Below are 14,559 nucleotides of genomic sequence, written 5' to 3' on the forward strand. Positions count from 1 at the left end.
ATAAAGGAAACCAAAAAATCAGTGTTTTAAAAAAGTGTCAAAAATAAACTTTATAAAGTGGGTTTATAGATGAAATTTTTTCAAATGGAGTTTATAAAGGTTCCACTTCCCTCCTTTTACTCTCATTATGCATCTCAACGCTTGGAAGAGAGGTTTGAGAGAGTGATAGGCGAAAGGAGCAAAATCGCAGTGATTTCGGGCAGCAGAGTGGTGCGCGACCCGTTGAAGGAGGTGCGCGACCTGTTGGGCGGTGCGCGACCCGTCCAGGACCCCTCAGCAGTGCAGAAATACTACGGGCGCGACCCGTTGGGAGGTGCGCGACCCGTTGGGAGGCCTGCGCGACCCGTTGAGCTGTTTGCCTCCAAACTTCAACAACATTCTTCAATCTCCCTTCAAATCATACAAATTGATCGAGGTAGGCTCTCTACACATTGTCTTGGAGGTTGATGATGGATGTAAGCCCTCATGCTATGATTTTAACCTCAAATCATGCAAATGAAAAGACTTGTATGGCTGCAATATTCATGTGCAAATTGTGTTAGGGTTTATGGTGTTTCAAGCTGTTTTTCCCTTTGATTGGTTTCCTTCCCTTCCCTTTTGCCCACACTCATATGTACATTTCCTTTTCCCATGATTATTTTATAAATGAAATATGAATTCCCTTCCCATCCCTAAATCACTAAAACTGAAAACCCTACCCCTCTCCCAAAGCATCAAAAAACAAAACAAAGTGAAAACCCTAATTCCCCTCTACCACATGCATATGCAAGATAACAAAAACTGTTGGTAAAATGTCAACATGTGTGGTGTATGGTTTCCCTTCCTATTAAACATGTATGCATATGTTCCCATGTTCACTTTTATGCATGTTTTTTCCCATATGCAACAATCTTTGCAAATGATTTCCCTATCACAAATATGTGTTCCTTTATGAATATGATTTGCAAAATTTCCCTTAAAAATTCCCTGTTATCTTTATATATTCCCATTCCTTGTTAAAAGATCCCTCCCCTAACATTTCCCTCATGTTTGGTTCCCCTTGAAACAGCATAGATTTCAGCACTTTTTGCAGGCAGAGACAGCAGTTCAGTTTGTCCACTTTGCTCCAAAACCATGTCAGAAACTGAAACTTATGAGCAAAGTGATGACCATTCATCATCTACAGAGGTTGAGGAATAGAGGAGGCCTCGTAGAGGGGGTAAGGGAGGACATCATAAGCGGGAGGAGCCTACTTCTTTGGCAGAATTACAGGCCTGTCCTTTGGCAGTGAATTGTTTCCAGTACATGTCTTGCTATCAGTTTTGTGAGAGGATATCTCGGATTCAGCATCATAGAGAGTTGGTCCGCTTGTTTGTCTTACACCTCCATGATGGACATGTCACTCTGGCAGGGGTGAATTTCACATTGACACCTGAGGTGATCTCACAGGCTACAGGGATACCAAATGTGGGTGAGGTATGGCCTAAGCGCAGGTTGCTTGATTTTGTTCACTTTGAGCCCTATGTCCGGCCATCATTTGTGAGACTTTTGACGGGTGTTTTCCGATTCAGATTTCTCCGAAGCGAGTATGCTCCCCTCATGAGGCTTATTATGCATTATTTTACCTGTGAGGGCAGATTTTCACAGGTGTATTCATATCACATTCACCTTTTGATGCATTTCACCCGAGTGAGGATGATGAACATCCCGGTCTTCTTGTTTCATAACATTCAGAGGATGGTGCCCATGTTGCATAGGAAGACCCCGGCCCAGCAGTACAGGAGCTTGTGTCATTATGGTTTGATTCAGCTCATAGTCTCACATCAGTTGACTCAGCAGGGCATCTCATGGGAGGAGTTCATCTCCCGAGAGTTTTTCACAGTGCCACCTCAGCCACATCAGGAGGTCATTCATGAGGAGGTAGGACCATCTCAGCAGCCTGATGCTCCCGTCACCCGACATGTCAGTTCCACTCCTTTGGTCACTTATCAGAAAGGCCCAAGGGCCTTATTTGCAGCAGCTAGGCGAGTACTATCTCCACAGCAGGTGGAAGGGGTCTCGCCTTCATCGTCAGCACAGCGAGTGTTATCTCCACATCAGGTGGAAGGGGCCTCGCTTTCTTCACCAGCACAGGTACCAGAGAGGGGCAAGCAGCCCGTGATTCATGAGGGTCCTTCAGGAGTTCCGGACACCGAGGTGATTGATCTTGAGGCCAGTTCTCCTAGCCAAGAGGCGAAGGAGATCATTCAGCATCTCAGGGCCGAGAATGATGTTTTGCAGAGGAGACTTGAGGGTGCCCAATGGACCATCACCTACCTGGAGCAGCGGAACACACAGCTAGAGGAGGAGAAGGCACTTGATGAGCTATGGAGGATTCGTAGCGACCGAGTCTTGAACCGTAGGAGGCCCGGTGATCCATTGCCTGCTGACCGAGAGTCACTGCTCATTCAGGAGAATGCCCACTTGGAGAGGCTGTTGGCTAAGGCCAACCAAGAGAAAAAGCTGCTGAGAAACATGAAAAATCACTATTGGGCAAGGATGCATGTCTGCAAGGCTAAAATGAAAGTTTTTCAAAGGAGGTTGACCGAGGCACTAAAACGGAGAAGAAGGCCAAATCCACTCTGTATCTTGGCTGAGGCATCCCTCAAAGATCATGGCACTCACTAGCATCAGCAACAACATAAATCCCAAATTTTTTTGAGAATTTTGGGTAATTTTGGTATTTTTTGGAAATTTACAGGTTTTGGCTTCTCAACTCGTAGCTCCGTTTTGCAAAAACTCAACATTTCTAGATTTTTCATGCAAAGTTACACATGCCTATGGATGGACTTGAGTTTTTATGGGGTTTTGGGCCTCCAGAAGGTCAAAATACAGGCAAAATTTGACTTTCTGCCCCTTTTTTGAGTTGCAGAAGCAGTCTTGGGAGAATTGACTTTTGACTGGGAAAATGACCTCCAAATCCAAAAATTCTAGTTGGGTTGGAAAGTAGACTCAGAGACCTTTCCAACGAGCTATCCTGCACCTAATTCTGACACCGGGAAGGCCTCCAAACAGAGCTCCAAAGTGCGCGACCCGTTGAGGAAACTTTGCCAGATTTGACCAGTTCAGCCCAGAAAACGCAGTTTGGCTCCAGTTTGACTTTTTGAGGTGGATGGTGGTCCTCTTGGATGTAATTGTGACACTTTTTGGATATTTTTACTCTTGTTTAACTCTTCTAGAAGATTCTTGCATGTAAAGGGTAAAAATTGAATGTATGAACTGGTTTCCAAGTTTATAGAGGCAAGTTGTTTTGACTGCCTATTTTCTAGTGCTTAGTTTAGAAGTGGTTCAAACAGCTCCTAGGATAGTGAGCTCGACCCATGGAGGCAGGGAAAGAGGTTAGATCATCTATATTATGTACTTTCTTGCTCATTTTCATGGTTGGACTCTTGAGGGAGAAGCTATCATTGTATTATTCACTTGTATCTCTGCAATTTTTGGCTAAGGAAGACCAGGGTTTTGCAGTCATCTTTGGGATTCTTGTGGACTCATGTGTTGATGATGTGTATCTTAATGTACTTGTAAGTGTGTTTATGTGCTTCATCTCCTTTCTTTACTTCTGCATATTAAACAAATGAAGTGATAAAGTATGAATTCATGCCTGCCATGCTCTGCTTTCAAATTTGTTTAATTTCTATGTTTTCTGCTGTCTAAAGAGAATTCAAAGTTATTGTTTGCTCTCTTTAGCTCCTCCTCTTTCTTTCCTAATCATCCATTTCAACTAAAGGCATCAATACAGGCTCCTACCTCGCCCCAAAGACCCCCCTGCAGAAACTGTGTCAAATCCCCGCACCCTAAATTGCAGCTCCTCAATTTGCCACCAAAAACCCAAAAAACCCCCAAATCAACCTCTATAATCAGTTTACTAGCCTAATATCAGTGTTACCTTGTTGGTCATCTCATCCCATTGAAGATCTACCGAGATTGACCGGAGAGAGCCTTCTCCTGCCCCGTAGGGCTAGCTACGAGGCTGAATGGTTTGATGTAGCCTTGAGGTTTACCTTTCTCAGCCTGAGGTGAAATTTCAAGCGCTAACAGAACCCACAGTTTGGGCCTCCTCAAAGGCCCTACATTCCATTCAATCCACAATTTCCCTTCTTGGCTATGTTGGAACTACTTGATCTCTCGAGGCTCACAAATGATCCTATTTTTAATTCGCCTTACTGACCTCCGGTTCTAACTAAAATTCCAAGCGATTTCCCTAAATTCGAAGGAAAGTCTAAAGAGGACCTGCAAGCCCATGTGATGACATATCACTTATGGTGCTCTTCAAATGCACATGTTGACAATTCTATCTGTCTCCGCCTCTTTTAGATAACCTTAATAGGTGTTGCCACAAAATAGTATATCGAGTTGCCTCAAGCTACTTATGTTGATTATAACTCTTTAGCTATGGGCTTCCTCACCCACTTCCAATTCCTAGTTCGGTATGAAATTGGCACTCATTTTCTCATATCCCTTAAGAAAGATACTGTGACCCACATTTCCAATCATATCCATGAACGGAGACATCAACGTCACCTCATCAAATTCAAGATTGGTAATGAGTTGTTGACTGAATGGTTCACAAAATCATTTGTTAACAAGATTTCTAGGGATATAGTTATGGGTGGATGTGTTATTGAAGACCAAGCTATTGCTCATGCCCAGTATTTAGACTTAGTTTATTCTCAATCTGGCACATTGTATAAAATGTTTCCTGATGCTCCAAGACCATCTTTGGATCCGGCAGCCTCAAAGTCTCCTGATGTACCACTTGTTGATGGTGTAATTGGTTCAGTGTCTCAGACTTCCACTAAGACTTCTTCGAAGCAGAAATCTGTTTCAAACACTGGTTCCAATAATCCTTTGAAAAATTCATCAAATCTTGGTAAAACCTCTAAGGTACATGTTGTTCAGTCTACTGCAGCAGATAAGGCCTCAAAAGGTAAGAAAAAGGGTAAAGGTAAGGCCGAAATCGGTGCCCAGAAACAGGATCCACCCAAATCATCTAATGATGATGCTTCTAAGCGCAAGATGAAATATCCTTGCCTCATCTGTGAGGAAGACCATTATACTAAGGATTGTCCCCGACATTCTGAAGTTAATCGCTTATTGAAAGGGACTCCGACTATTTTGAAAGAACCTTTTCCATCTCAGCAGACACAGTTGGTAGACCAACTGCAATCCTCTGCCTCCTCTGGTTCCCAAGTTTTCATGATGCAAGGTTCATCACCTATTTCGATTGCTACTCAAACAAAGGACTATCAAACCCCACAAAAGCAGACAGTGGAGAAAGAAGTCACTGATGTACCTTCTATTTCCACTCCATCTAGTTCTAGTTCGCTCCATATTGAGTGTCTTAATAGTGAGTCTGTAATCCAACCACCTCCCAAGGGTGTACTTCGGAAATCATATTATAGTATGAATGTTGGAGCTGCATAGAATTATAATATTGTTGAGGATTTAGCTCAAGTACCTGCGGTGATGTCTACTTTGGAAGCTCTCCAAACATGTCCAACGCAACGGAAATCATTGTTGTCTGCTATAGGCACTATTGATCCTGCCGATTCGAGTTTAATTACCTTTGATCTTGAAAACCACATTCCTCGTCTTCCTCATTAGAATTCTTTCGTGATTCAAGTTATCATCAAAGGAAAGACGATCCATTAGACTGTTATTGATGAAGGTGCTTCCACCTGCATCATGTATGTTTCATGTTGGAAGGCCATTGGATCTCCTCCTCTTAATCAGTGCCCGAACACTTTGGAGGCCTTTGATAGCAGAGGCTCCCGTCCATATGGTATTCTCACAACTTTTTGGTCATGTTAGAAAAGACCATTGAGCTAGAAGTAGAATTTGTAGATGTGAATCTCAATTACAACCTTATTCTCGAGCGATGTTGGACCTGTTAGCCTCCTGCTGCAGCAGGCATTCATCTTTCATGATTGACATTTTTACATGCCAAATATGTCATACTTTGCAAGCTGCAGTGTTCCATATTTCCACAAGAAACAATGAAAGTGTGCTGGTCCAAATGCCACTGTTGCATTCCATTTTTGATAAGTTCTTCAGTTAAGGGAAGGCCAAATAGCTAAATCCTGGCCTCCCTAGGTTTCAATTTCCTGTTCTAGAATATAGAGAATGCATCTCTCCAAACAGTTTAACCTTGGCAGATTTTGTAGATAGGTAGAGAATCAAAGGGACCCAACTGTTTAATCTGGGCCCTGGCAGAAATAAGTGTAGATTTAGATAGGAAAAATTCAAAAGAAAAAATTGTAATTCTGGGTCTGCGAGTGTAAGTGCACCCAAAGAAAAAGAAAAAAATGTTAGGTAAGTAGGCTGGGTAGGTAGCTGTGGTTGCAGAATGATGATTGATGATCAATTTTGTGTTTCAAATTGTTTTATCTTTTCAGATCAGTACAGGCAGTTTTATTCAGAAGAGCTCAGAGCTGGACATCACTAACTTCCCCCTTCTTCTAATTTCCCAAGTCACTTACTAACTCCCCAAAGAGGTCAAGATCTGCTTGAGCCTCTTAGTCTCTTCATACTCCATATCAGTTTCCTTGGTGAAGATCTGCTTCACTTAAGGAGTTCATTTCTCTACAAATTCTTTTCCCCAAAATTTGCCTAAGGTCCCTGACCTTAGTGCTTGCTAGTCACCTTCATATTAACTACTAACAGTATTGTATAAACTCCCTATCAGTTTTTCCCATTCCCCTACTAAAGCTATGTACATATAACTCCCCTATGTAAATATCCCCTCCCTGGCAATATAGTCATATTTTTATAAAGTCTGGGAAAAAATAGTCCATCTGGGGCTGTTTCTAACCCATCTGAGTCATAAAAGGGATTAATCTGACACCTGGCCAGATTAATAACCTCCTCGCCCTAAAACCCTCAAAAACCCACTTTTTGCCCATATACTAAGTTTTCGGGCGCAAATTGCTAAAACTCCGTGCGCAAATAACCCCCTTTCCCACCTCTAACCCAAAGTTTTTCGCATAAAACATCAACCCTGCCGCTTATTAAACCTATAACCCACTTTTCCCTAAGTCATAACCCACCCGCGCGGTATATTTTGGGAATATTCCTGCGAATATCCCCGCCCACTAACCCGCCGGCACCTCGCGTCTCCCGCCAACCATTGTATCGCCTGCCCCACAGATCAACGGTGGGCGGGCCGCCCCATCCCCGAAGCGCTCGAGCTTTAGCGTCAGGGAGATGGGCGGTATTGCGCCGTACCCCTGCCACGCGTCAGCTCCTGGGCTGTGGCGGAGGCCCCCCCTCACGAAACCGCTCTCCCCCAAAGGTGGTGCGCCACAATACTACTTACCACCTCCTGCATGGTGATGTCACCGCATACGTCACCCCCTGCACAATCACCGCTTATGTCACCCCCCTCTGCCCAGTCACATGTCCAGTCATCTGCTTGCGTGGCCCCTTGCCACGTGTCATGCCACGTCACTGTCCGTACATGATGACGTCATGGTGACATCATCCCACCACGTCATCATGCTGATGTCATCGCTGACGTCACCTGCCATACAACATCACGTCATGCTGACATCATCATCAATTTTTAGCGCAGAGGCAAAAATCGCACTTCAGGGCCCCAGAATCCAATTTTGAGGCAGTTTTTGATGAGCGATTTCATCGCTAGAATTTTTGGGCCTGAATGGGGAATCTTCAGGGAATCTTTTCATTCTGCGGCCCCCAGCAAGCCCGAAATGCGCCGAATGACCCATTTTTCTTCACGAAACTTGCCAGAAGGAGCGGAAAACAGTTTTGAAAGAAACAGAGGCTGAACAACGACCATTAATTTGTGAATGAGACCCATAGCACGCCAGAACGGCATCAATTTATTGCCAAAGAGTATCAGAGGAAGGAAGAGAGCCAAAGGGTATCAACCGAAGATTTTTTAGGGGCTCGAAGCACCTGAACATTGATGAGCCCCCCCAGAAAGTCAAAAACAAAAAGAGTAAGCCCGTCCTAGCTCTCAATTCAGAGTCAGAAGCATTAAATGCTGCCGAACAGCAAGGGTGCAAAGACCAATGCACAGTTATAAGAGATGAACAGCACACAGCCACCAGGACAGACGTCAACTCATCTTGTTACAGCTACCCCCAGCATAGCTCAAAGATATTTTTATGGCATTTATTTTTGGATAAGATTAGGTTAGAATAATCAGTTTTCTGTCAGACCTCTTAGGTCGGCTGCAATAGATAAATTTTGGATAAATATTCCCTATATATACCACCCTCTTTATTGTTTTAAGGGTCGTTTGGTTGATAGTCTTCAAGGGAGACTCGCACTGTATACCTGATATGTTTTCTGTAATCAAAGACTGCTGAAAGGCTTGGAGGAAAGACTGTCTGCTCTGTGTCTAATGGTTTTGAAGAAGTGAATTTGGAATTCTTGTGCTGCAACATGACTCAATAAGTTTTCCTATCTCTGTTTTTCCATTGGTATACCGTCTAAAATAGTAGAAAGAAAGAATAGTCTAGAATTGGTTTAAACACCCTATATGCTCATTTTCTGCTATTTCTTTATGTTTTCATCTGGGTTAGTAATGAATATGAATTCCATATGGCTCATGTTTCCCCTAATCCCTTCATCTTTGACAGCTGTCTAGGAATTCTTAATTGCTCCTAGACAGAGCTCATTCACCTTCCCCCTTTTAAGCCGAGTGAGAGATTCTTTATTGCCTCTCATTCCTTATCCCTCATTCCATCCTTTTAAGCTTTAAGTGTTGTTTCATGAGCAGCTACCTTGCTCCTTATTTCTCTTATGACCAAGAAAACGCACCAGCAGTCCCACTCCTCGACTCCATGCCCAATGGTTTGAAAATTACCAGACTATGTTTTGCCTCTCTACTTGAGACATCTTCCTTCCCACCAAAAACAAAACAAAAACCCTCTGAACTCAAGACCTAGCCTAAAATATTTTTCAAACAAAGCTAAATTTAAAAGAGAGAGCCCTCTCTGATTGCAGGTTGGCTAGAACCTGCAGTCCAAAGTTGGTCTGTGGTTACCTCGGCCGTATCCTTTTCTGGAGCTTAAGGACAACCTGAGTGATAACAGGACCCACGCTATGTTTTGTGTGGTTTCTTCTTTGTTCCGGGTGCTTCATTTTCCTCACGAAGGAAAAATTGTCACCATCGACCAACTATCTTTTTCCTCTTCCGGTTCATAGTATGGCAATGTCCCATATGTGGGAAATACCAAAATTCCTTATGAGATTGTGGGGGAAGGTCTTTTCAAAGATTATGCTTTAATGGGTACTGTTACTCTCCCACCTCTAAATGTCACTTTAATCAATATGATGTCGATTTCAACTTTCTACGGATCCTTGGATTATTCCTACTCCAGATCAAATTGATTTATTTGGTGATTTTATGTTGTTAAGTTCATTAGAGCAAGATTATAAAGAAATTGTCTTAGCTTCAATGACCACTTCAAAAAGTCATGTTGTTTTCAGTATGATCTTGGATACTTATGTGCCATCTCCTTGGCCTGGTTCATGGGATTCTCCAGATCCGTTGAACAAGACATTCCCCACCGACAAGAGTATCATTGAGGTTATGTCTCTAGATGAAACTCGTTGGAGAAATCTCCATCATCGTTCTTCATTTCTTCCCAGCCTCAGTTAGATGCCTTCGTGTATTGAAGCGTTTGTTTCTCATTTCCCAATTCATCCACTTCAAACACCTATTTTGATGCACAAAGTCCTATCTGAGGGTAATATGGGAAACATTACTGCAACTATGCATGTTGACATTTCCATTAAACTTGGAATTGTCGAGAAAATTCGTACTGGGGTTTCTTGTTCTCCTGATGAGATTAGGGTTTACACTGAACTTTCAAAGAATTTCAAGATGTCTTCGCATGGTCACACGAGGACATGCTTGGTATTGATCTAGCAATAGTTTTGCATGAAATACCTACCTATCTTGGTGCAACGCCTATTCATCAATGACTTCATCCTGTGCATCCTTGGAAGGCTATTGTTAGTAAGGCAAAAGTGGAAAAGCTTTTAAAAGCTAGTTATATCTATCCAGTCCCATTGATAGATTGGGTGTTTAACATTGTCCCTGTTGCTAAAAAACAGGGCACAATTCGTGTCTATGTTGATTACCGTGACATCAATCGTGCATGCCCAAAAGACAATTATCCCACTCCGTTTGTTGATCGTATCATTGACGAGTGTGCCGGGAGTGAGATTTTCTCGTTTATGGATGGTTTTTCTGGCTACAACCAGATCAGCATCTCACCTGCTGATCAACATAAGACAACCTTTATCTATCCGTGGGGAACTTTTTCCTATAATAAGCTTCCTTTCATTTTAAAAAATGTTGGCACTACCTTCCAGAGAGCAATGTCTTATGGCTTTCATGATATTCAACACATTTTTAAACCTTACCTTGACGACTTACCAGCTCATTCTACTAAGCGTCATGACCATCCAGACCACTTACAACCCATTTTTCTACGATGTCAACATTATCGCATCCGTCTTAATCCGCACAAGTATTTTTTTGAGTTTAATATGGTTGACTCTTGGGTTTTTTTGTGTCCCATGAAGGTGTCCAGATTGATCGTTTAAAAGTTGAGGCTATTGTAAACTTACCCCCTTACCTCTTTGCTTCAATTGCAAAGCCTGCAAGGAAAGGCTAACTTTCTTCGTCAATTCATTCCTAACTACGCTGAACTCGCCAAGGGTTTTACTCGCTTGCTTCAGAAGGGGATCCCTTTCATTTGAAATGAAGTTGCCCATAAATACTTCGATGCTTTAAAAATACGCTTATCAATGCTCCTTTACTGCATCTCCCTAATTATCGATGTGATTATTTCTTATACTTGGCTGCAACTGATAGTACCATTGCTATGGTGTTGGTTCAGGACAATGACAATAGAAACAAACATGTGGTTTATAATTTAAGCCGAAATCTCCTTGACACTGAGTCCCGATATGACCATGTCAAGAAACTTGCCTTGGCAGCAGTCTATGTTGTCCAAAGATTTCAACATTATATCCTTTTACAGAAAACCATGGTGATTTCCGATTGCAACCACATGACCTATATATTGACTCATCAATTATTGAGGGGAAAATACTCCAAATGGATTATTATCCTGCAAGAGTTTGATTTGGAGTTTACTGCGCCAAATCAAAGAAAGCACTTGCCTTTGCTGAGTTGATATGTGCCCCTCCAATTGAAAGCACTTCTAATGATTTTACTAAGTAGATTCCCAATGAAACTTTGTTTCTTACCAACACTCTTGACCGGTGGTATGCATATATTATCATTTATCTTCAAACCCAAACCTTCCGATCTGAGTTGTCTTGATCTGATTGATGTCGCATCTGGCATCAGTCCCAACCGTATCGAATTCTTGGTGATACATTGTACCAAGTCGGTGTGGACTCTGTTCTTCGCAGATGTATAACACTTGAAGAGGTTGAACGGGTCTCGAATCACTTCCACTTTGGGGCATGTGGTGGTCATATGTTTGGCTACACCACTGCTTAGAAAATCCTCTGCGCCAATTGTTTTTTGCCTTTCATCTTTAAAGATTGTATTCTGGCTGTTGAGAAATGTCATGAATGCCAGATTTTTAACCGCAAGTAGTGAACCTTGCTAGCACCCTTACACCCAGTAGTTACCGTTGGCCCATTTGCTAAATGGGGCATAGACTTCATGACATGTAACCCTTACTCAGCTGGGGGGCATGGCTATATTATTGTCTCTGTAGACTACTCTACTAAATGGGTCGAGGCGATGCCCATATATAATGTTGACGGTATTATTGTTGCTTAGTTCCTCTTCAACCACTTCATAGCACGTTTTGGTGTTCCTCAAGCCATTGTAATTGACCATGGATCATATTTTCGTCAGTACATGACGGCAGAGCTGACTGCACAGTTGGGCCTTTGTCATGATAGCTCAACTCCTACTATCCATAGGCCAATGGCCAAGTCAAAGAAATTAATAAAGTTTTGATTACTATGCTTCAATGTACCATTGGGAAGCATAGAAAAGATTGGCATTTGATGTTATTCTCATCTCTCTGGGCTTACAGAACTTCCGCTAAGATGGCCACTCGATTCACTCCATTCCAGATGGTTTATGGTTTAGAGGCAACTCTCCCGATTGAATGCGAGATCCCTTCGCTCAAATTAGTTGTCAAACTTCTTCCTAGTACCTCGTCTGAAGAAGAGCGACTACTCTACCTTGAAAGACTTGACAAGACCCATCATGTTGCTGCGTTGGTAATCGAATCCCAAAAGAAATGTGTCAATGCTCATTTTGAACAAACCGTTTCTCCTCGCACTTTTTCTGAAGGTGGCCTGGTCCTCCTTTATGATTAGGCTAACGATAAGTTAGGCGTTGGAAAGTTCGAACCAATGTGGCATGTGCCATATATCATCAAGCGTGTCTTGCAGAAAGGCGCCTATGAGCCAGTTGATTACGAAGGAAATGCATTGTCACAACCCCGAAATGGGTTGTATTTGAAAAAATATTATGCGTGAAATTCGTGTAATGATTTTTTGTACATTAGTGTGTGAATTCATTAGTGTGCACTTTTTGATTTTTGGTGTGTTTGTTTGCTTTCCAGACGTGTTTGTTTTCTTTGCAGACGTGTTTTTCTGCTTACCTTATGTTCCACTCAGTTTGTAGATGTCGTTAAGTCATTATCTCGGTCTTGCTGATGGTGATTTTCGTAGCACCTTCGGCACTCTTCGCCCCTGATGGCGATTTGATTGACTTACAAGGTATATGCCTTGGTCGAAAAACTAACAATATTCCTTAATACAATGCAGTTATTGAACTATTGTCAGAAGTAGTTGCTCTTGGAGTTGGAGATTTAGTTGTCAAGTTAGATTCACAACTCGTTGTGTTACAGCTAAACAATCATTATTCGATAAGAAATACAGAAATATTGCATATGTATCTATGTGTTCGATTACTGGAAAGAAATTTTGATTTTATCACATGTCAACATATTCCACGCAATGTGAATACATTAACAGATGCATTATCCAGTTATGTTCTTGATAGACATTTGCTTAATTTATAAAACCAATCACATCATCATGATACATGGACACATAAGTAGAAAATGAAATAGGAATATATATATATATATATATATATATATCGTGTCTGTCAGAGTGTTTACATCAAAATCTCAAAAAAATAAAGTGTTACAGGACACTTGGCTTTGAAAGCCTACAAAATGTGTAAAAGTAACTAGAAAAGGCTATCAGCCTGCTTGGTGCTCATGGTAGCATGAGACTGCTTTGATCACTCAGCCTAAAAGCCGACGTAGTCTCACTGCTACTCCTATGGTGTGCCTCTTCCATTGCAGTGGCACCTCGTATATGGTCGCATACTCTGGTCTCCCCCGGGTATCACATCCATGTTGCACTCCATCTTTGCCAAGGGGTCTGCCCCCTCCTCATAGTCAATGTCTACTATCTGATGGGATGCTCGTCGTGCTATTGGAGACATGCCAGGCAATCTTTCCAATCCATTATCTACACGTTTATCACAAGTTACGTCTCAGTTACACTCTTAGAAAAAAATCATAAGACTTGAAAAAATAAAAATAAAATTTTTACCTACGTCAATTCACTATTCTCCTGGTGGCAGAGGTAGATCTAGATCCCATATGTAATCTATGTCGGCATAAGCATAATCATCCACAACAAGTAGTTGGCAACGTAGCCAGCCGAAAAAACTATGGAGATAAATTCATCTGTTTTCCCCCTCCTCCTCGAGGCATAAGCTGACTCCACCTCACTAGCATCAAATCCTAAGGGAGAGGATCAGGTACCTCTGCAAAATGGTTCCAAAACAAGGGCACCCGCTCTAGGAAGAAAGTGACCAGTATTGAACTGAAACCAAATTGTTTCAGGTTCCCTCATTTTCCTTTGGTTAGGTGTTTCTTCAAGTTATCCAATAGTTCTCCACACCAGTTGAAGACTGTGGGAGTGAGACAATCTATTGCATAATGAAATTGTGACTGCGAAGCTTCATGGAGAGCTTGCATCCCAGATACGTGAGCTATGGTGAATAAGATAGTTCTCAAGGGAAGGTTAGTGACTGTTGTTGTCTTTACTTTCCCGCCCATGGTCATCTCTGAACCTGGGCAATGTCGCCTGACTAGACTACTAGTACTTTCACCTCCTGGGTGAGATCCAAAGAGTTGGACTCTCTTTCTCCTCCTCGACAATCCGGTGATGAAATAGATGTCTGTTTCTTCCAGCACTAATTCCTGGTCTTTTAAGATGAAGAATTCTCGATCGAAATCCCACAAGTTGATCAAATACAGCAGCAACTCCATCTGAGCTCTCAATCCTGTGGTCCTGAAGAGCTTCAGTGACCCACAATTTCTCAAAGCATTGATGCATTCTGGATTGTGGGTTAGATTCAGAACTCGTTGTGTTACAGCTAAACAATCATTATTCGGTAAGAAATACAGAAATATTGCATATGTATCTATGTGTTTGATTACTAGAAAGAAATTTTGATTTTATCACATATCAACATATTCC

The sequence above is a fragment of the Pinus tabuliformis genome, chromosome 5_2 (genome assembly GCF_031772625.1).
Source record: "Pinus tabuliformis cultivar Carrire ecotype Pingquan chromosome 5_2, CPIR1, whole genome shotgun sequence".
In the NCBI taxonomy this organism is placed as follows: Eukaryota; Viridiplantae; Streptophyta; class Pinopsida; order Pinales; family Pinaceae; genus Pinus; species Pinus tabuliformis.